Below are 23,323 nucleotides of genomic sequence, written 5' to 3'. Positions count from 1 at the left end.
GGGAGTCAGTACTCTCCTTCTTCCATGTGGGTTCTGAGAATAGAACTCATGTTGTCAGACTAAGCAAAAAGTCTGTTTACTTACTGATCCATGTCACTCATATTGGCACCATTATTACAAGAAAACTAAATCATAAAACAAGCTGAAATCACCTACACTCTTCAGAGCACATCCAAAATAACAGTATTTCCAATCACACTACATTCAACTGGTTTGCTCATTTATTCAGTCAGTGATGTAGAAATATGGACTTTAAAGAACAGTAGCAGGCTAACATCAATTTATTTGGTGAGTAACAGCACTGACAGCTGCTTTTCCACAAGCAATCACTTTAGTGAGGCAAACATATATAGATCTCAGTGTTCAAATGTGCAGACATTCACTTGGCATTTTCTCATTGGCTCTAGTTATTTTTTGAGATTTATTTTCTTTTAATCATGTGTATGTGTGTGCAAGTGAAAGCAGGTTACCATGAAGACAAGAGTCCAGATGTCCCTAGAGCTGGAATTACAAGTCATTGTAAACCACCCAACATGGGTTCTGGAAACTGAAATCAAGACTTCTGCAAGAGCAGTATGCATTCTTAACTCTCAGCTGGCTCTCAAGTCCTTGCTATAGATATTAATGAAGCTTATTTCTAAATGTGACATGTGAGGAACAGTGTGCTCCTTTATTATATTTCTTCAGAGCTGTATGAATCTTAGGCCCCTGGCCACACTGTATTCTGTGGGACTGTTTACTGGTCTACAGCTTTGATGGCATTTAAATATAGTCAATGAAAGAGAATACGTGTATACAAACTCCTTGAAGGGAACCTGGGAAAGGTAGTATATATTCACTTCACAGGGGAGGCTGAGGAGGAATGGTTGTATATTTGAGCCCAGACTTGGTTACAAAAGACTTGGTGTATCAAAAGAAAATTCCTTTCCTCCCTTAAACTTTTCTCCGTTATTTTCATTTCCTTCTCTATACCACCTGTGTTTGATGTGGCTGGAGAGATGCTTCAGCAGATAATTATGGTAGATGAGAAAGCATAAGGATCTGAGTTTGAGTTCCTAACACACATGGAAAAATTGGCCATAACTGTGTGTAACTAACACATCCTAGGTTTGGGAAGCAGAGACAAGTAGTTCTCAGAAACTTACTGGCTAGCCACAATGTGGAGCTTCTGTTTGGTGAGAGGTTTTGTTGCAAAGCAATAGGGATAATGTTCAGAACATTAGAGGAAAGCACCTTGCATTTTGCTTTGGCACTTCTTTATGTGAGCATATGCACTATACTCCTTACACATGCAAAATTAGAACTGTATAAGTGCACAGATTTCTGCTTTGTAAAATGTGTTATCTTGCTAGGATTGCTCTAATAAAATGACACAGACTGTATGGCTTACACAATAGGTACTAACTTGGCCATAGATCTGGGGATATTGGTAAAAGATTAATGTATTCTAGGGATTGGCTTCCCCTGAGACTCCTCTCCTTGGTTTCTTATTAACATGGTAGGTTATTAACTATCTTATTGGCTGTCCCACAATTGTAGTTTGTGTCATTGACCATCCCAATTGTGAAGACTGAATGCAGATGTGCCCCTTGTGTCTTGCTTTCTCTTCTATGAGAACACTGTTTACATTAGATCTAGTCTTGCTTTAAAATCTTCTTTAAAACACCTCAAAATACTGTTTCTTGTTCTAAGATACTGAAAATTAGGGATCCAAAATATAAGAGGTCCTTAGCCTATGAAAACAAGTGAGAAATCATGAATAAGAACAAAGAAAAAGCAACCACTGGATCATTGAATAGGAGAGGTGAAATTAAGGGGTCAAGAAGAGAGAAGCCTGGGGGTTAGAACCCAAGTAACCCTTTGGAAACTACAGTAATCATGAGTCCAACTGAACATAACTAACACTCATGTCCTGTGACACAATTCTTGGCTATGCAGTATCTCAATAGGAAAAGGAAGATACAGGACACTATAAAACACCCAGGTTATGTGTTAAACAAATGCAAAGAACATCAAAATTACTATAGATGGTTAAAGAACTAAACTAAAAAGAAAATGTGTCTGTAACAAGATATAATATTGCAAGTGTTTCAACACCTCAGTTATTGTCTAAATATATAAAGGGAAAAATTAGAAATTTCAGAATTTTAAAGCTGCACGCTAGCCAGGCAGTGGTGGCGCACACCTTTAATCCCAGCATCAGGGAGGCAGAGGCAGGTGAATCTCTGAGTTCGAGGCCAGCCTGGTCTACAGAGTGAGTTCCGGGACAGCCCCAGCTACAAAGAGAAACCCTGTCTCAAAAACAACAAACAAAACAATACAAAAAAAGCTGCACACTGGCTAACATAACTCTCAGACATGAAGTTTGGGTGTAGGTTTGATATTTTACTAATGAGTGAGATTTTTATGAAAATGGCTGAGATGAATAAGTGAGAGGTGTCTCAGTGGTTCAGTATAGCTGATGCTCAATCTTGAGAATAGAAATTCAGCTCCCAGCACCCACATTAGGGACCTCACCAAAGCTCTGTAATTCCAGGTACAAGGCATCTGATATTCTCTTTTGGTCTCCTTGTGCATTCACACACACACACACACACACACACACACACACAAACACACACCAAGATAAATCCTAAAAATGGCTGAAATGTTGTGGAAACCATAAACCATAGTTTAAAATAAAATCATAAACATAATACATAATACATAAAAGCATAGTCACGATACAATCAAATAATTTGGTTTATCTTAGGACAAAAAGCAGTCAAGGTATGGTGTTCCAATATTTACATAAATATGAACTAGATGTTTCTATTTAAGTTCCATATAATTATAGAGAAGAGAACTACTGTCAGTGAATACAACTGTAATGGCATTGTTTGGGGCTTGATTCAAAACAGTATTCTAATCAACTGGGTCAGTTGACATATTTTCACAAAATGAACTTGAGAATTTACATGTTTGTTAATTAAAAATAGAAAAGGGGAAAAAGGAGGGAGGTTTCTAAACCTAGACTACTTGAATATCTTAGACTTTTCCTTGTGTTTGAAGTGTTCATTTATATTTATCTGAGCCTATTAAAAGAGCAGAAGAGGGTAGAGAATAATTTCCCAGTGCAAAGCAAAGCGACTTTGAAGCAAAGATCTAAAAAACACTTGCAGATACTAGAAAGTAGATTCCATGAGGATGCTGGAGATGATGAGGAAGCAGATTCCATGAAGAAGAAGTTCTTGATAAAAGGTAGATATATTAGGTCCTAAGGGTAGATGCCTTGCTGCAGGAGAAGAGCAATCTTTTCTCTAGTGCATTCTCAAGTAATTCATGCTGATAGTCAGTTCCACGGGAAATAGGATGGGACCTCTTGCTATAATAATCCATTTCCCACCTTTCCAGGATCCCACTTAGCACAGTGAAGAACAAAGTCTCTGGTTCTTTGCCTGTCAGCCTCTGTCTGAGGCCCCAGATTTTAATCTGGATTTGGTACCTGCTTACTTATGGATTTGTGGTCAGTAGACTTTAATAGGGGTATGTGTATTATTTTCATTGTGAGCATGCTTTGAAATGTTGTTTCATTGTTGGCTTATCCCTGATCATAAAGAGATGACATTGATAAATTGGCTTGCAATCATCAATTAAACACACTGACACTTTAAATCTAGGTGAAGCACAAAAAGCTACATTCTGCCAGCTTAAGTCATCTGAGAAGAGTGAATAACCTTCCCATACTCACATATGCATGGCAACAACCAAACCAACTTTGCTCTGTGTTCTTTGATGGACACTCATTGTTTCAATCTATCTTTAGTTTTCTGGTGATATACAATTCTTATGACAGTCTTGCTTCAGAAGATAACCTTTGGGGTAATAATAAAAACATTAAACAGTGTCATTCAACACTACAGGAAAATAACCACTAACGTGTGAAATAAAACATATCTGACTAGTTTAGAAATCTGTGAAAAGAAGAATCTATGATTTAAGTAGAAAATCATATACACAAAGTTTTCATAGGCATGGCTGACATTTCAGACTTCAAAGAGGATCACCACTTCAGGGCTGACTGAAAGCAGTCAGTCCAATAGAAAGAAACTGACTGAATGTTCTTAGCATCAGTGTCTACCAATGTCTTAAAAAAATCAATTCACAAAGAAAGTGACTAATGAAATTGAAAAAAAAAACACCATACAAACAGGAAATAAAAAATCAAAAAGTGCCCAGAGGAAGAAAGAAGACTGTAAATTTAAAGGAGCCATTTTCTGTTTAGCCCTAGACGGCCCTTGACTCCCTATATGGCCTAAAGTGTCCCTTGAAACTCCCTATATGGCCTAAGGTGTCCTAAGCTCTAGGTGATTCTCCTGATTCAGCTTTCTAGAAAGTAAGACAACTGTAATAATTCATTAAGCATATGTCATTATTCCTTTAAAACCAGTGTCACATTGCAATGGGAGTTTTAAAATCATCTTCTCCATTGACGATAGTGTTACACTGTAATAATGTTACTCAGTGTTAACTTCCTTTTATCCACATGTTTTTGTAACAAATATTTGACATTCTAATGGTAACTCAGAAGTGGATTCTCTTCTGAAACTCCCCACTTTTGGATTGGAATCTTTCCTTCCTTCTCAGATGTTCATTCCTCTCTCCTTCCATAAGAATGTACTATCTGTAAATTAATCATACAACTCAAAGGTGAGTTGCCATTTGTTTACACTCCCAAATTTGAATTCACACAAGTCAGACACTTCTTTATATCCTGTACTGTGCTGGCCACTATGGAAATTCATTTTAGCAGTTACAGGAGTTCAGGCCTCAGCTCAATGAAGTGCAAGTATCATACAGCATGGCTTCCCCATCCAAGGGTGATTTAGCTTTCTGTACACTCAGGCCAAGTTGTACAGGATAGCAGAGTCTGTTTTTCTCTCATGATGACATATCTTTGAACTATGTTCCATCTTCTCTGGGAGACAATGGATCAATCAATGTAGATCTGTAAACCTTGTCCAGTAGTGAATATTTTCAGGTTGCCATTTTCTGATCAGTAATTGTCAGAGAAAATGGTAGACTAAACTTGACAAACTAAAAAGCATGTGACACAAACAGACAATAAAAATTTCCTTTTCTCCTTTGTCATTCTTAATGAAAAACCTATCTCCTTTTTGCATCATGTTTCATAAGACCCAAGTAATAAAGCCAGTTAGTCAAGGACTAAAATGTTTAAGTTAATCTTTCCTCTTTTGAAGATGATTACCTTGGGTATTTTGTTACAGCAATAAAAAACTTATGTCACACCCCCCACACTCCTTTGCTTCCTTTCTTCCTTTTCTGTATTCTAAGAAGTATACATTTTTTTCTCAGTTAAACTATTTATATCAAAAGTTGAAAACATTTTTATCAACAATTCTAGATAATGAATGTGGAAAGTCTTCTCTAAGAAATGGAATCATATATCATGGGAGAGGAGGTGGATACACAGATCTATATAGTATTGGAGGCATATTTTAGAGTAATGATCAAATTGATCAGTGTAGCTGAGTCCAACATTTCATCAGTCATTCATTAGCTTTTTAAGTAACTCAAGGGAAAATTCCTGAAAGGAAATGTTAACAAGGTGACCAATGGTGGCGCTTATTTAACAAGGATAATTTTACATTCCATGGCATTAAAGGAGCTTGAAGCCATCAGCTATCTTTGACAGCCACTCCAGTTTAACTCATACCTGTGATGTTGTCAGGTAATAAAGATGAAAGAAAAATCTGGTAAAAGCTTAAGCTCATATTCTTCCTGAGATATCACAGTTGTTTCTCACTTCTTCAAAAGTTTTGCCAAGAATGATAAACTAGTCACAGAATCTAGCCAAGTTTATTATTTTATGACGAAATGGATTTTTTTGTACACTGTGTTTATAGGGAAGCTGACACACAAGTGCCGCACATTGTCTGTAAGTGCTGTTAAAAGAAACCGTATCTCACAGTGTTGATTCAATCTGGGGACAGATGTCTATACTATTTACAGATTAAATTTAAAAAATTTCCACAGTGATATAAAATACTGTATGGATTGGTTTCTGTGTTCATTTTTCCACTTACAGTGATAAGGGATCTTCTTCACACATATTTGATACTATTTATTGTCATTCATTTTCTTGATGGGGTAAAATGAATATGCTCAGATTATTTACAGTTTGAAACTGAAATAACTGGATATCTATTCTTTTTGTTGTTGTTGTTGCAAGCATATCAACAGGTGTTTACTCATCAATAATGCCAGTGAGGACAGAGCTGAACAATAACTCCATCTTCCTACTTTTAGGTAGAAATGTTGAAAATGGACACATATGTCCATATACCCCTAACAACTTCAATAAAAAGATCAACTACAAAACATAGACAAATGATACCATTGAGGTAGAAATTGTGCCAGGATAAAAGTCTTTCTTTGTGTGTGTGTGTGTTTCTTATTTATTTATTTGTTTGTTTGTTTCCCATTTATGTATTTATTTTATTGGATATTTTATTTATTACATTTATTATATTAATCTCATTTCCCCTCCCTAAAAATACCTTATCCCACCCCCTCCTCCTTTTTGCTTTTATGCCATTTTAATTACCTGCAAGTATTAAGGCCAGTTCTAGATTGAGGGACTAGCAATACAATAGATACAAATAGTCAAGGAACAAGCAAGAAAATAAACACAAATAGTTAAAGAACAAGCAAGGTAATAAGAAAAGTTCCGTGAACACTCCCATGATCACTGTTTCTAAAAGTTTATCAGGGTAACCACAACATCTGAGCCTACTTCTCTGTCCTAGCCCAAAGTCATTTTTATGTCTGAAGCCTACTTCCTTGTTCTACCCTAAGATTTAGATTTCTACCTGAAAATACTTATTTGTTCTAGCCTAAGTCAGATTCCTGCCTGAAACCCATTTCCTTGTCCTTGGCCCATGTCAGATTCTTGCCAAGCAGCCCCAAAAGCTTTCCACCTCTCCCCCTTTTTTGTTTCATAACAAGACTGAGCCTGTCTTAGGTTATTCTGAAAAGACTGTCTTCCTTACCGTTATCAAAGGCAATGCATTTATGTCTTAGGTTGGTAAGGCTCTGTGCAAAATATTATCCGTACTTGGCTTACCAGCCTGTCTCTGAAAATGTCCAGAACCAGACTTCCAAATGAAGACTGTTATTTACAATATTGGATTGATTTCTAGACCAGTCCATGATTGAGTCTGAATAACTTGTCACATTTAAGAAAAATACAGAGTCATTATAACTTCTCTTTTTGATTCTCTGTTCTCAATCAGTTATTTAACATGGGGAAGATAGCATGTTTGTGTTTTTTCTGCAGAATGCTATAGGAGCATGGTGGCTTCCAGAGCAACCATGGTGAGACATGCTGATGCTGGGTAAAAGGAGGATGCTGACCTGTGAGCTTGCTGAGTGCCCAGACAATGGTGACTGGGAAGCTGTATTGGACATATGCTCCCGACCCACCTTTGCTTACCTATACCTCAAATGGGAAAAGCTTCCTTGCCTCAAGATTTTAGACTTTGTGAAACAGGGTTTATAACTCAAGTTATAAAAGGAAAGGTTGGTGTCTGCTCATAATTTCCTTGGTTTCATGCCCAGATAGCCTTGCAATTTAGGCCTGTAGTAAAGCAGAATACTGTAGTAGGCATACATAGCTGAGAAAAACTAGTTACATTTTAAGATAAGGAGAAAAATCAGTGAGAACAGGGACTCAAAACCCATGATCTCCCCATCAAGGACAAGTCTCCTGAGGACCTGAAGTTGTACTGCTAGACTCCATATTTTACAGATCCTAACACATCCAAGTGGAAAAGCCATCAAATACATGGGCCCTATGCTAGCATTCCAGATCAATATTTCAGCAAATATATACAACCATAAGCTCATCAATCCCTCAAAAATCCCAGTTTCTTTTGACCTAAAATGTGTCCTGCTTGCAAGATATACTAGGGCACCAATGGCATAAAAGTTATGGGAGTAGCCAAACAATGCTTGATTTGACTTCAGGACCATGAGATAGAACCCTGATTGAGTAACCAAACAAGAGACTAGATAAGCAAGAAACCAGGATAAAACCAAAATACTACTGGTTTAAATAAAAAAAAATGTATCAATGAAATGACCCCTAATGATATTCTGCTATACTCAGATCAGTGCCTTATTCAGTCATCATCATAGAAGCTTTAGATGTAAAGACCCAAGGCCACACATGAGAGAGAGAGAGAGAGAGAGAGAGAGAGAGAGAGAGTCTCCTTGGAACATACAGCTCTAAATGAGATGTCTCCATCAAATCCCTCACCTTGGAGCTCAGGGAATCCAATGGAAGAAGAGTTAGAGAGAGTCTAAGAGCCAGAATAGATGGAGGACACCAAGGGAACAAGACCCTCTGAATCAACTACACAAGGCTCATATGAACTCATAGAGACTAAAGAAGCAAGAACAGATGGTCCTGCAGCAGGTCCTCTTCATATATACTAACAGTTTTCAGCTGAATATGTTTATGGGGTGCCTGTGTGAACAAGTGGGTCACTGATTCTTGTCCCTGCTCTTGGGGCTCTTTTTCTTTTCTTGGGTTACCTTGCCTGGCCTCTATGTAATGGTTTTTTTTTATCTTACTATATGTCTTACTTTTGTGTCCAGTTATTATCTCTTAGAAGCTTGTTCTATTCTAATGAAGAGACAGAAACAGAGTGGATCTGAAAGGGAGGGGAAGTAGAGGGAAGGAAACTATAATTAACATAAAAATATGTGTGAAAAAAATGACACACACTCATACCTGATATTCTTGAAGCCCAAGACGTATAAAATTAAAAATAAAAACAGTGTTCCAGAGTTTGCTAAATTATGTCCCTTAAAACCGAGCACATTTTAGGTTAAACATATTAAGTGTTCAAATCCTCATGTCTGTAGAGAAATCCACCAAGAAAATGGAAATTAAAACTACCTTAACTTTTCATCTCACCCCAATCAAAATAAACAAACAAACAAGCAAAATGACAATAAATGTTAGAAAAGGAATAGGGAAAAAGATGCTCATATCATTGCAAGTGGCAATGGAAACGGATACAATCAGTCTCCTATGTCACTGTGGCAGTTTATCCTAAAACTAGAAATAGAATTATTATCATATTATCATATGATGAGACTCTTCTATCCTTGGGTATATGGCATAGGACTCTGACTTTTCACTTAGACACTTGCTCATAAGCAGCCATTGCTGTGTATTCACAATACCCGGAAAATGGAACCAGACCGTATGTCCATCAGCAGATAACTGAACAAGAAAACTGTGGTACATATAAGAAACAGAATTTTATTAAGCCTCAAAGAAAAAATAATCCATGAAATTTGCAGGGAAATTGATGGAACTAGAAAATATTAGACTCTAAAAGGCAAATACTTTACATATTTTAACTTGAGTTATGAAACAAGAAATAGAAGCATGAGAAAAAAGATTGTTTTGTTTTTGAGTTTGCATTTTAATTGCAACTTTCCTCCCTTTCCTTCCCTACCTCTAAACCCGCCTATATATGCTTTCCTGTGCTCCTTCAAATTCATGGCTTATATTTCCATTAGTTATTACTGCATGAATGTATGTATTTGTATATATGTATATATGCCTAAATAGAACATACTGAGTCTGTATAATGATACTCATCTGTGTTTCATAGTTTTGCTTCCTTTTAATTATTAACAAAGTTTTATTGCATTCTAACGTATTTATATTGTATGCATTAATGTGCTCATGTGTGCACACACATGTTTCATGGCATCCGTGTGGAGGTCAGAGGAAACATGTGAAATTTAGTTCTCTCCTCACCAGCTCAGACACTCTCATTTTTAAATAAATGATTAAGAATGATCTTGTCTTTTTTATTATGCATAATTAAAGTTTATATATTTAATATGCTACTTTGCTTATTTAAAGAGGGTGCTGGGAGAAAATATTTGAGCAAATACTTGTTTTTAACAGTGAGGCCTTTAAAGCTAGTAGTGTTTTCTTTAGACAACCTGACTTTAAGGCTGTTAGGGAAACTGACATCTCAGATCTATGTGTAGTCTTTTCTAACTCTTGTTTTATCAGTACTACTTTTCAGGGTCATCTATAACTTTCCTTCCCATGTGGAAGGTTCCTGTAGGTTAAAACTCATCTAAAGTTTTAATGCGACATTTAATTTAAATACTGATTACATGTGAAGAAAAATAATCTCGTGACATAAAACTTATGCTCTCTCCATCTCCATCTGCCTCTTTTCCTCCATCCTTCTCTCTCCCCCTTTCCTTTCCCCTCCTCCTCCTGTCCCCATTCTCTCTCTTTTCTTCCCTCTCTCTCTATCTCCCTCTCTCCCTCTCTCTCTCTCTCTCTCTCTCTCTCTCTCTCTCTCTCTCTCTCTCCCATTTTGGTTTCTGGCCTTTATGTTTTTCTTTTCTTTTCCTATCTGTTTTTGAAAATAGACTCTTTTCTCACACAATATATCCTAATTATAGTTTCCCTTCCCTCTACTTCTGCCCAGTTCCTCCCCACCTTTTCTCTCATCTGGATCCACCTCCTTTTTGTCCTTCATTAGAAAAGAGCACTCTTCTAAGAGATAAAAACAAAACAGAACAAAATAAGATACAATAAAATAAACCAAAAACTGTCCCAGCCTGTGGGGATTCGACGAGACCCTAGGGAAGGGGAGGCAAAAAATGGGACAAGAAACACAAGGAAGAAGCACAGGTCTGAGTGTCTGATCGAGTGCTTGAACTTTATTGTTCGGGTCACCTTATAAAGACAAGCGGGGAGGAGGGTCAGGGTCCAGGGCCATCCGGTAATTGTTAAGTTCTTTGCAAGCATTCCTTAGCCCAAACCACTTTCTCAGGACCAAGAAGGCAATAAAACATTTGTTAGGCTCAAGTTGCTAACTTTCTATCCCAGGCAGGAAGGCAGATAAGGTCTTCCTTAATTCAGGCATCGACTTAACTGACATTTGTTCTGAGGAAGAAGGCAATAAGATATTCCTTAACTCAGGCTATCTACTTAACTGACATTTGTTCTCAGGAAGAAGAAAGTCTTGGCTCCCAGCAAAAAAACAAATAGAAGTTGGACAATGCAGCCCAACAGAAGGAGAGGAGCCCAGAAGAAACCACAAGAAACAGAGGCCCATTCATTCTCACTCTCTGGAGCCCCATAAAAACATACACTGAACTGAAAGTCGTGATATAGACCCAGAGGGGCAGACCCTCATATGTCCCATGCTTGTTGCTTCAGTCTCTATGGGTTCATGTGAGTTTTGATCATGTTGATTTAGATGGTCTTGTTCTCCTGTTGTTCTCCATCCAACCTGGTCCTTACACCCTCTCTGCCTCCTCTTCTACGGGATTTCCTAAGCCCTGAGGGTAATAATTTGATGGAGGCAATTATTTGGAACTATGTGGCCCAAGGTCTATCTCACTCTCAACATAATGTCTGGCTCTTGTTCTCTGTATGTGTTCTCATCTGCTGCAGGAGGTAATGATGCTTTTCTGATGATGACTGAACAAGGCCCTGATCTATGAGTATAGCAGAATATTATTAGGAATCATTTTATCACTACTTCTTTTAAGACCAGTAGTATTTGGTTTTGTCCTACATCTCTAAGCTATCTAGTCTCTTATTCTTGTTCTTCATCACCCAAGCAGTGTCAGGTATGAGTTCCATCATGTGGAACGGTTTTAAATCAGGCATTGCTAGAATTAAGGCCATTTGAGGAGTGGTATGTAATTCTAGTACCTCAATAACTTCCTGATATGTATGAAGGTAATCGTAATGACATTTCCTAATTATGGGGGAGATGGAGTCCCAACTAACCGTCTCTTGTCACCAAACAAAGCTTCCAGTACAGGGACTGGGATATATTCAATTGAATTGTTGGCCAAAGGGAGCCCATAGAAATCCACAAACAACTCAGGATGTTGCCAAGACAAAGAGTTCTTAATGGGAAAAATGACAAGAAATAATAAGGTAACAGACTAAACATGCTATTAATGTAGAGGGGAGGCTTTGTGGAGAGGAAGGGAGCAGGAAGAAGGGAGACTGAACATCAAAGGAGGATGTTCTAAGAACATTTTCATTTATTTTTAGTATTACTATGTAAAATGTTTAATAATTATTTCTTGATCTGTCAAGGTTAGAACTTATGTGTTAGTGCTCTTTTAAACCATGCCTCAATATTAATGAGTTATTAATGTGTATGTGTGTGTGTGTGTGTGTGTGTGTGTGTGTGTGTGTGTGTGGCTGTGTGTGGGTATGTGTAGTGACTGCAGGTGCTCACAAAGGTTAGAAGCATAAAGCTGATGCCCTGGATGGATCTGGTGTTCCAAGAACCTCCTGACCAGGGAACTGGGAACTGAACTCAGGTCCTCTGGAGCACATGCTCTTATCAAGTCCTCTCTCGAGCCAATAGTTTTAGGCTTCTATAAAGTGTGGCAAGGCATGGTATATGCCCATGATTTCTTCATATTCAGTAACCTTTTTATTTTCCAGCTACCATGTATAATATTGTTTTAATGTACATATGCCATTTTAAATTGGAAGATATAATATTCAAATGATTAATACAAATTCAGCATTTTGATCGTTTTTTATGGGCTTGTTCTGATAGTAAAAAAAAAAAAAACCAACCAACAACACTCCTCTGTTGTGATTATATTAAAATTAATTAATATCAAAAGGATATAAAAGTTTAAAATAGGATACAACTAAATCAGGTGCTTTAGTTATATGGTTCAGGTGAAAATTTTTCTATCTTATATTCATAGTTGTTCAGAAATTGTAGAACTGTTATGGTGTATAGCTGAAACATTATTTAAAGTGAGCTTTTACTTTTATGGACTTCACAATTACCTTTTAAATTTCCTGTTTGACTCAAGCTTTGTCACCAGCTGATTGGTAATAACATCTGCTTCTTCATGGCAATTTTTATTGCATGAATACAGTTCCTGGCTAGGTGCCTCACTCTTTCCTAGAGTCAATTGATTTCCTATGTGTATACCTTGCTGCTCAATCAGGAACCTGAGAATTATTCTCCTTTGACCTTAGAATGAAATCTCTGGGGTCCTATAAATTATAGCAGCTATCTCTTTGATATCTAGTGGCTATTCTGAGGAAATATATCTCTAAGCCATTTAGGAATAAAAACGAAAAGGAGTATGACCTCTGAATGGAGTAGAAGTATTTATTTTCTATGTTTAATTTCCTTTGGAATTGAATGCTCTGAATAGTGTGTCCTTAGGAGCCAAGGGGTATTGGCTGATTTGCATTTGATTTTGTTAATATCATGTTTAGCAGCAAACAGATTCTGAATTTTTGTTAGAATTCTATTCTTTGCCTGCTGTAGCTTTGGATCTATTCCTTTTCTCTCTCTCCTGTTTCCACTTAATAACCTTTCACAGCACATTCAAAACAGTCATGTTCTTCATAATAACTAAGTGAATTCTTGGATTCGAAACAGTGGGTAGTAAGATGTCAGTTTTGTAGGTCTATTTCTACCATTTAAGCAAATACATTTCTATGTGGCACCCCAAGAATCCAAATACTGCAATAATTGGGCTTGAAAATACATACAAGGGGCAATCTTCACAAAATGTCATGGATTTGGCTCTTAAGAAAGGCTGAAATAAGCATTATTTCAACACCTATCTTATGTAAAAATTTGAACAGTTCTTTTTTATACCAATTATTCCTATGATTCTTTACATTGCTGTTACCAAATTTTTGAGGTCTATTTTAAAAAAAAATCTCATATCACTGACAACATTTATTATCTCTTATGACCTTATTCTTAAATGGGTTATGCACTTTTATTATAACTTGAAATCTGTTTTTTAAATGTGTGTATGTAAGGTATCTGAAATATTTAAATGTTAAAAGTGCTGGATTACCAAATTGGAGAAATTGGATTCTGGTTAATTTTTACATGCCTTTATATGACATACTCTCTTAAGGATATGACACAATACCTTTAAGTGTTTCCATAAATATTTTAATAACATCAATTCTAGCATAGACATGCCCATGTCTGTTATTCCTGCTTTTAGCTTTGCTCTAACGATATGGTCCCAGACACTTGTGTTGAAAAGCAGAGAAGCATCTGAATTTCAGGGCATATGAAATGAGAGCTGCCATGGCCGGCTTTTCTAATATTCATCTCAGTGAGAAATTCCTCAAGGGAGTCCACCATAGGGAAAAATATGCAGCATAAAAGCAACTCGTGCTTTAAGGATATTTTTATCCCATACCTCATGGCCTCATGCCACAAGGCAATTCTGTAATTGCTACTGTCCTGGGAGATGGTAAAGCTGTGATTTTGCCTGATGGTACACTTACATGTACATGCCAGCTAATTTATGGATAGCTAGTAGAGCATATGGAGATATGAATTTTCTGTCTATTATTCAGAAACTTGCCCCAAAATATTGTGACTTTCAATGCAGCTGTACATACATTTTAAGCAACAGTGGTTGAGGTTAAACTTGGAGTGGTAACTGAATGGCAGTCAGACCAATTGACAGTTCAAAGCAGGTGATATCTATGGGAGCTGAGCAGGAAAAATAATAAACATGACCCAAGAAGTGTCTTTGAGGTATAGACATGTGTCACAAACAACCTCAGCATAACATAGAGGTTATTCAACAAAATATCAAAGGAGTCTATATTTCTCTCTCAAAAGAAAGATAAAAGACATACAAAGCAGGTATCATGACATGTGTCTGTAACCTCGGCACTCAGGGGTAAGAGATGGGAGGTTTACCCTGAATTGAAGACATCCTGAATTACATAATGAATTCCAAATCAACCTGCCCTACAAAGTAAAGTCCTGTCTCACAACAACAGTGTGTGTGTGTGTGTGTGTGTGTGTGTGTGTGTGTGTGAGAGAGAGAGAGAGAGAGAGAGAGAGAGAGAGAGAGAGAGGGAGAGAGAGAGAGAGAGAGAGAGAGAGAGAGAGAGAGAGAGAGAGAGAGGAGAGGAAGAGAGAGAGGAAGAGAGAGCAACAGAGAGAGACAGAGATAAACAGAGAGACAGGGACAGAGAGAGACAGAGAGAGACAGAGTCAGAGAGAGAAGAAAGAGTGGAAGAAGGGAGGTAGATAGGAAGAAGAAAAGGAAGGAAGGAAGGAAGGAAGGAAGGAAGGAAGGAAGGAAGGAAGGAGAAAGACACTCATTGGTAAAATTTGTGCAGTAGCTCAGTTCCTGAAAAGGAAATTATGCTTTTTACACCCATTCCCTAGTTACCATAGTGCTTCAGTATTTGTGTCCTCCCAATATTAAAATTGGAGCCCCTGTTAAAATCTAGAGTCGCACAGGACAGTCCCACAGATATCCCAATCACTGGTGCTCACTTGCTTCTCACTTGTACCAAAACCTACTCTCAATTGTGATCCCAAAACTACTCGTATATACTACCCCAAACATATGATCTGCTTCCTATATGCACATACAAAAGGTATCCTACCTCTCACTATAGTTTCAAATGATCACAAAATCAAGAATTTAAAATGTGATCTCAGAAACAATGAAACCATAATAAACAAAGCAGAAACATTTCAAGGCATTGGGATGATCAAAAATTCCTGGAACCATAGAAAGGTACCAGAAACCAACCAAGAACTCCATACACACACAGCAAAAAGTATGAAAGAGGAATTTTTCCCACCATACAGGAAATAGTCAAGACAGTAGAGTGGGGAAAAGTTGAGGAGTTGTATACCAGGCAGGAGGTTAAAATCCTGAACATTTAAGGAGTACAAAAACATTCAACAATAAAAAAAAAGTTCCAATTAAAAAACATGAACAAAGTATTCGAACAGATATTTTTCAGAACAGATACAAATGGCCAACTAGCACATCACAAATACTTAGCATCACTAAGCATCGTGAAATACAACACTAAGCCACCTCAAGGTGTCATTTCACCTTCGGATGGCTGCCATCAAAAGAGAAGTAAATCCTGGAGTAGGTGACCTCTTAAAGAGTTTGAATCAGTTTAGGTTATTGCAGACAATATGAAAAATACCATGAAGCTTCCTCGAAGGGGAGGAAAAATTGAAATATCAAAAAAAAAAATCCAGCAACATTTGTAAATCCAAACACAGAACTGACAGAATTGTTCACTGAGGAATGAAGGGTCTGAATGGAAGTTGATATGGATAGTAAGGGATCAGAATATCAAGCCACAGAGTGGGTGAAAACCAACACACGTAGTAATACCAGTTTGGGAAGATGGTTGCATAGTACGTAAATAAGCCTAGGGCATAAAGATGAGAGTCGCATGATCTCGTTTGTGAGAGCTCAAAGACTTTAGAGTAGAAATATACTGTTGAGATAAGCTTTTTATACACTATGTGAAGATGAGTCTCTGTCTTTCTTTACCTGCCTGAGGCACCTTTGGATTGGTTTAATAAAGAGCTGAGTAGTCAATAGCTAGGCAGAAGAGGATAGGCGGGACATCCGGGAGAGACAGGAACTCTGGGAAAGAATCAGGCGCGAGTGATTCCCTAGCCAAAGAAACAGAAGCAGAGGAAGACACAGGTGCCAGTATTGAGGAACCATGTGACCAAATGTAGATTAGTAGAAACACATTAAGTTAAAGGATCTAGTTGGCATCAAGCCAGCTAAGGCCGAGCTTTCATAATTGATTAAAGTTCTCCATATCATTACTCTGGCAGCTAATGGGTCGAGACAGTCCTGTGATAGTTAAGTGGAACCGAAAGTTAGAACATAGTGAAGAACCGTCCACTATATATCCTATAACTGCTAGAGACAGTGTCCAGAGAAGCAGAAATGAAACTATGCTATAGATAAAAATGATAATTACGATATTTTGAACATGTATACAATTATATAATGGACCCCACAAATAAATTGCATACATATCAGTTAAAAGTAAAAGATTTAAAAAAGATTAAAAACACAAAGAAAAATTTCTGGTGGACAGAAAATTCCCCATTGCCATCTAATACACAACCTTTCATATAAATCAACTAAAAATTGACTCCTGTGTAAGGATATATCATTTTAAAATAAAAATAAAATCTTAGGTTTCTAGTCTTAAATTTTAGGGCTTGTGTCAAGGCAAGGCAACAAAAGGAGAAATACAGTCCCAGGATCCCCGTTGGTTCTACAGAGACGGCAATTTATCAAAATGCACACAGGGTTTTGATGATTTATTAATCCTGCACCTCTAAACATTCCGTACCATCTGAAAGTATATTCCCCTTGTTGACAAGAAGAAGGAGAGCTAGGAGGAACTAATGAGGCTTAAGTGAACGCCTCTGCACAGGCACTAGCTATGGATTTACACCCTGTCACAGGACCATTAGCACCGTTACCTGTGGTTGTTTATGGAGTTGTTTGCAGTGGGAAATTTCTATCCTGAGCACTGAGCAGAATCTGTGCAATGCTAGTGAGTCTGTGCAGCTGTACCTGCTCCCAGCTTGAATGACCATGACATCTCCCAACCACACTCATCATAATGATGAAGAGTTGGTTATATTTTTTGTAAGAATTATTTTATTTTTAACTCTCTCTCTCTCTCTCTCTCTCTCTCTCTCTCTCTCTCTCCCTGTCTCTCCTAGTCTCTCTGTCTCTCTTTGTCTCTCTCTGTCTCTCTCTCTGTCTCTGTTTGTCTCTGTCTGTCTCTGTCTCTGTCTCTGTCTCTCTCTCTCTCTGTGTGTGTGTGTGTGTGTGTGTGTGTGTGTGTGTGTGTGTGTGTGTGTGTGTGTGTGTATGCTCATCTGATTCCAGGAAATGCATCTCATTCCCCAGAACTGGGATTTAGGTAATTTGGGGCCAACCAATTTGGATTTTGGAGAGAGATTTAGGACATCTAGAACAGTAGTGTGTGCTCTTAATCATTGAGTGATCTCCCAGCCCTGAGATGGCTATTTGTTAAGCAGGAGGGTTTCCAGAAACTGAGATCAACATGCTTGCTAAAAGTATCAAGCTCCCTTTTTAGTCTATTTCAACTCCACTCTACATTCTTAGAGTCATCCACTTAATTTGTGTTATATAAACATACTTCTTTTTGATGTGCAATGTAAATATACAAAGTTAATGTTGGGAACCAACCCCTATTATTTTTCTACCTCATTTATTGAGGCAGGGCTTCTCATTCAAATCTAGAGCTTACTAATGTGGCTAGTCTGGGGATTGTCTATCCCCTGAGGATTGAATTACAGGTGAGCTGTCATGCTTTCTCAATTTTTACATCTGTTCTGGGGATCTGAACTCAGATCCTCACAGTCAAACAGCAAGTTCTTTAACCACTGAGCCTTTTCCCCAGTCCCTTTTGCCTTTTTGATAACTGTTTCATTCCTTCCATAGAGTACCTCTTTGTGGTTTTCAGCTTCATTTCCCTAGTGATTAAGACATAAAGCAGTGACTAGAGTACCTGTCAGTTATTTGCTTGTTTTCTTCTGAGAAATACCTATCACAAAGACACAGGCAGTAGAAAACATACAGGACCACAGGACTGCCTTCACACAAAAAAGCTTCATTGCCAAAAATGAGAAGTCAGCCCAGAAAAGAGACAAACTACAGTATAGGAAAGAGCACTTTAAAACTATGGATCCAAAGAAGAGTCCATGTCATGATTTATACGTCGGCTTCTTTTTAAAACCCCAAAGGTATTATTTGCTATCAAAACCTGAAGGTGTTATTTTTCTATAAAACTTAGCTATTATGTTATTTTCAAATAGTAATAAAATAAAACCTTCATTTTCTCTCAGTTTATCTGAGGACAACTTGTGGCAATTGCTGTCTCCTTCTATCCTACAGATTGGGGGACTGACTGTGATAAAACACCAAGATTGAAGGGACATAGGGAGGAAGGGGTTTATTTGGCTTACACTTCCACAGTACCATCCTTCATCAGAGAAAGCCAGGATAGGAACTCAAACAAGGAAGGGACCTGAAAGCAGGATCTGATGCTGAGGCCATGGAGGTGGGGTTGTTTACTGGCTTGTTTCTCATGGCTTGCTCACTCTGATTTCTTTTAGAACACAGGACCACCAGCTCAGGGGTTGTCACACTCACCCACCGTGGTCTGGACCTCTTTTTTGATCACTGATTAAGAAAATGTCCTACAGGTTGGGCTGTAGCACAACCTTCTGGAAATTTCTCAGTCTTCTCTGATGACACTAACTTGTGTTAAGTTGACATAAAACTAGGCAGCATGCTGGCTTTGTTCTTTTCCTTTGCTATTTTCCTGGAATACTTAGTGAGTTTTGTTGTGTCTTAGTTCCCCACAGTGTGATTTACTCTTATATGTGAGGCAGGGATACTGGTTGATCACCTTAATCCAATTAGAATGAATTGAGCTGGTATTGACTTCAAGTCATTATTAATAAAGCTACATCTATCTCTGATTCATTTAACTACTGATTCCCTGAAATCCACTCATTTCAGAGAAATCTCTGTGAAACTTCCAGCTATTACTCTTCATCCTTGTGTAATTTCAGAACATGGCAAATATTCCAAAGGTACAATATACTCTGTGAGGAATTACTATGCGTTTAGATGTGTCCCTAACCCAGAAGACCCTAAAGTGCTTTGGCAGTGGGACAGTACTAAAGCACAAGGGGCAACGTGCCCCACACCCCGGGAAATCAGCAAGGTCATGGCTTCCATGAATCTGGGAGTGCTGAGCGAGAGCAGCTGCAGCGAAGATGAGCTACTGGAGGAATGCATCCGGAGCTTTGATGCAGCTGGCAGCCTATGCTGAGGGGACCACATTCTCAAGATGGTGCTTACCATGCACAGCTGGGTGCTGCCATCCTCAGAGCTTGCTGTCCGGCTGCTGACGTCGTATCAAAAGGCTGCCAAAGATGCCCAGGAGCTCAGACAGCTACAGATCTGTTACTGGACAGATACTGGCTGACCCATCACCCTGAGGCAGTGCACCAGGAGCCCCAGCTGGAAACAGTCATAAGCCGGTTTTGGGCCACTGTCGCTCAGGAGGGCAACATGGCCCAGAGGAGCCTAGGAGATGCCGCCAACCTGCTGAGTCCTGGAGGGCCCGGTCCCCCGCCTCCCATGAGTAGCCCAGGCCTGGGCAAGAAACGGAAAGTGTCCTTGCTGTTCGATCACCTGGAGACAGAGGAGCTGGCAGAAAACCTTACTTACCTGGAGTTCCAGTCCTTCCAGGCCATCACACCCCAAGACCTGCGGGGCTATGTTTTGCAGGGCTCAGTGAGAGGTTGTCCTGCTCTGGAAGGTTCTGTGGGTCTGAGCAACAGTGTATCCCGCTGGGTGCAGGTCATGGTGCTGAGTCATCCTGGGCCTGTGCAACGTTCCCAGGTACTGGACAAATTCGTTCGTGTGGCACAGAGGCTTCGCCAGCTGCAGAATTTCAACACACTGATGGCAGTCACAGGGGGCCTGTGTCACAGCGCCATCTCCAGACTCATCTCCCACGTCCATCTGAGCCCTGACAGCACTAAGGCCTGCTGGAGCTGACAGAGCTCCTCTCTTCCCACAACTATGACTCCTATCGCCGCACCTGGGCCAGCTCTACTGGCTTCCGACTGGCGGTATTGGGTGTACACCTCAAGGACCTGGTATCTCTGTATGAGGCCCATCCAGACAGATTACCAGATGGCCGTCTGCACCTTCCCAAGCTGAATAGCCTGTAACTAAGGCTGCAGGAGCTGACAGCACTCCAGGGACAGCATCCCCCCTGCAGTGCCCATGAGGACCTGCTGCACCTGCTGACGCTTTCCCTGGATCTCTTCTACACAGAAGACGAGATTTACGAGCTGTCTTATGCCCGGGAACCACGCTGTCCCAAGAGTCTGCCACCGTCTCCCTTCAAAACGCCTGTGGTGGTGGAGTGGGCCCATGGTGTGACCCCAAAGCCAGACAGTGTGACTCTGGGTAGCATGTGGAACAGCTAGAGGAGTCTGTGTTCAAGAACTACGACCCAGAAGGCCAGGGCTCTATCTCTCTGTAGGACTTTGAGCGGCTGTCGGGCAACTTCCCCTTTGCCTGCCATGGGCTTCACCCACCGCCCCACCATGGGAGTGGCTCCTTCAGCAGAGAGGAGTTGACCAAGTACCTGCTCCATGCCAGTACCATCTGCTCCAAGGTGGGCCTGGCCTTCCTGCACGCCTTCCAGGAGGTCACCTTCCACAAGCCCACCTTCTGCCACAGCTGCAGCGGCTTCCTCTGGGGGGTCACCAAGCAAGGCTATCGCTGTCAGGACTGTAGGCTGTGTTGTCACAGACACTGCAGGGATCAAGTGAGAGTGGAGTGTAAGAAGAAGCCAGAGACTAAAGGTGACCCTGGCCCCCCAGGTATACCTGTGCCAGCCACACCACTTCCTCCCGCCAGCTGTAGCTCAGAGGAAAGTCTCTCCGATACACTGTCCCCGGATCTGGAGTCTGGTTGCCACCTCCGCCATGCTTGGACCCAGACGGAGTCCTCACCCTCTTCCTGGGGGCCAGAGCTGGTGCCCTGCCCAGCACCAGTTTTACCATCCAAAGCTTCCTCAAAGCCCAGCGTCTGAACAGCATCTGGAATCTTTTCCCTTACTCCCCTAACCAATGCCTCCTCCACCCCCACACTGCCTCTGACAAAGCACCCACCATCTTTTCCCCCAGAAAATGTTCTTTTGCACTGCACTGACTGCCAGTCACGCCCCTTCCCCTCACTTAGCGACTGCTGTTCTGTGTTGGATGCATTTGGACTCCAGTTGTGCCAGCTCCCCACTTCCCAGAGAAGGAAGACTAGAGCGCAGTAAGATTAGCCTTCAAGCCGACGGTGTGAGAGGCAAGACTCGAACCTGTTTTAAAACTGGAGCTCTGAACCAGTGGGCCATGGGGTTGAGAGGCTGTGAGGGTGGAGGGGACAGGGTTCTAACCAGTGTCAGGAAAGGGGCTGGTGCGGGCAGTGTATGTGAAACATCTTCCTTTGCTTGGAGCCTCCCATAGCTTGCTCAAGGTAAAACCTAATCCTGTGGTTTACAAAGTTCTGCAAGGTCTGTCCCCACCACCTGTCTTCCCTTCCCACTGCTCACCCTTACTCATCCTCTTTTACCTACACTGGCCTCTAGACTCCTAGAACATGCCCCTAAATATTTCTACCCCAGGGCCTTTGCACTACCTGCTCCGTTCACCTGCAATGACTCTCCTGCTCTAGAGCTTTGCTCCAGAGACATCCCCTTGGGGAGGCCTCTGGATGTCAAAACTTGTTCTGCCTCCTGTCCCCTTCTGCTTTATTTCCCTCTGTGGTACTTTGGTCCTCTAACAAGCTAGACATTCACCTATTTATCTTGTTAAATGTCTGCCCCTCCTTACCAGGAACAGCTCCCCAAAGGCAGAGATGTTTATCTGCGTTATCTCTAGATAGAGTACCTGGCAGAGTTGGTACCAGGGAGCACCTATAAAGTGTTGGTCTGATGAAAAAAAAAAAAAGCACAAGGGGCAATTCTCTGAGTCTCCAGTTCTGTATAATCAGTTCACCTCTGACAGGAACTTCATTTTTTACAATCTGTAAATGAGAGAATCTCCATAAATGGAGTTTTATAAATCTTAACTGGCTTATATTTGTATTTCAGAAAAAAATGGAGAAAATAAGAGAAAGAAAGAGAGATACAGAGAGAGAGAGAGAGAGAGAGACAGACAGACAGAGAGAGGGTTCAAGCTAGGTTTAAACCTATGGATGCTAGTCACTGATAGAAGTGGAGAAGGTTCTATTCATTGAGAATCCAGTTGATCTTTGAGCGAGTAGGTTACAGTCTGTTTACACATGACGGTTATGTGATTATATAAAAGGAAATGTTCGGTCAAATGCAGCTTTCAAGATCTATTTTTAATTTTTTTATGTGTCCATGTGTGTAGGTAAGAGCATGTGAGTACAGGTGTCTGCAGTGACCAGAAGAGGGCACCAGGGGTAGCAGTGACAGTCAGTTGTGAGCCACTTGACATAAGTGCTGGGGATCAAAGTGGCAACATCTGGAAGAGCAGTGCATTGTCTTAATAACTAAGCCTCCAGAAGCAACTTTAGTTCAAGCTTGAATTTTAACAGAGTATTAGCCCACATGTTATCTGTTTGAGCTGTATACATACAATTAAACCATTTATATATTATGATACTCAGTAAATATTGATATACTCCAAGGAATTTTGGCCTACTGAATCTATTTTATTTTTATTATTTTTTCTTCTATACTATAAGAGTATAAGATCTATACTCTTAATTTATGCTTCTACTCTTGCTTCCTCATATGCTAATCTTTTAAGATTCAATTCAGTGCCATTCTAGACATCCCACTCATCCAGTGTAT

General features: G+C 39.8%; 1 pseudogene; it reads left to right on the top strand.

The window, feature by feature from the left end:
• The first annotated feature begins 15,827 nt into the window (after window positions 1–15,827).
• Window positions 15,828–21,601, top strand: LOC114623167 (annotated as a pseudogene).
• The last annotated feature ends 1,722 nt before the right edge of the window (window positions 21,602–23,323 follow it).

This window comes from Grammomys surdaster, unplaced genomic scaffold (assembly GCF_004785775.1).
Source record: "Grammomys surdaster isolate TR1022 unplaced genomic scaffold, NIH_TR_1.0 194, whole genome shotgun sequence".
NCBI classification, from domain to species: Eukaryota; Metazoa; Chordata; class Mammalia; order Rodentia; family Muridae; genus Grammomys; species Grammomys surdaster.
This window is presented reverse-complemented; position numbering and strand designations above follow the sequence as displayed.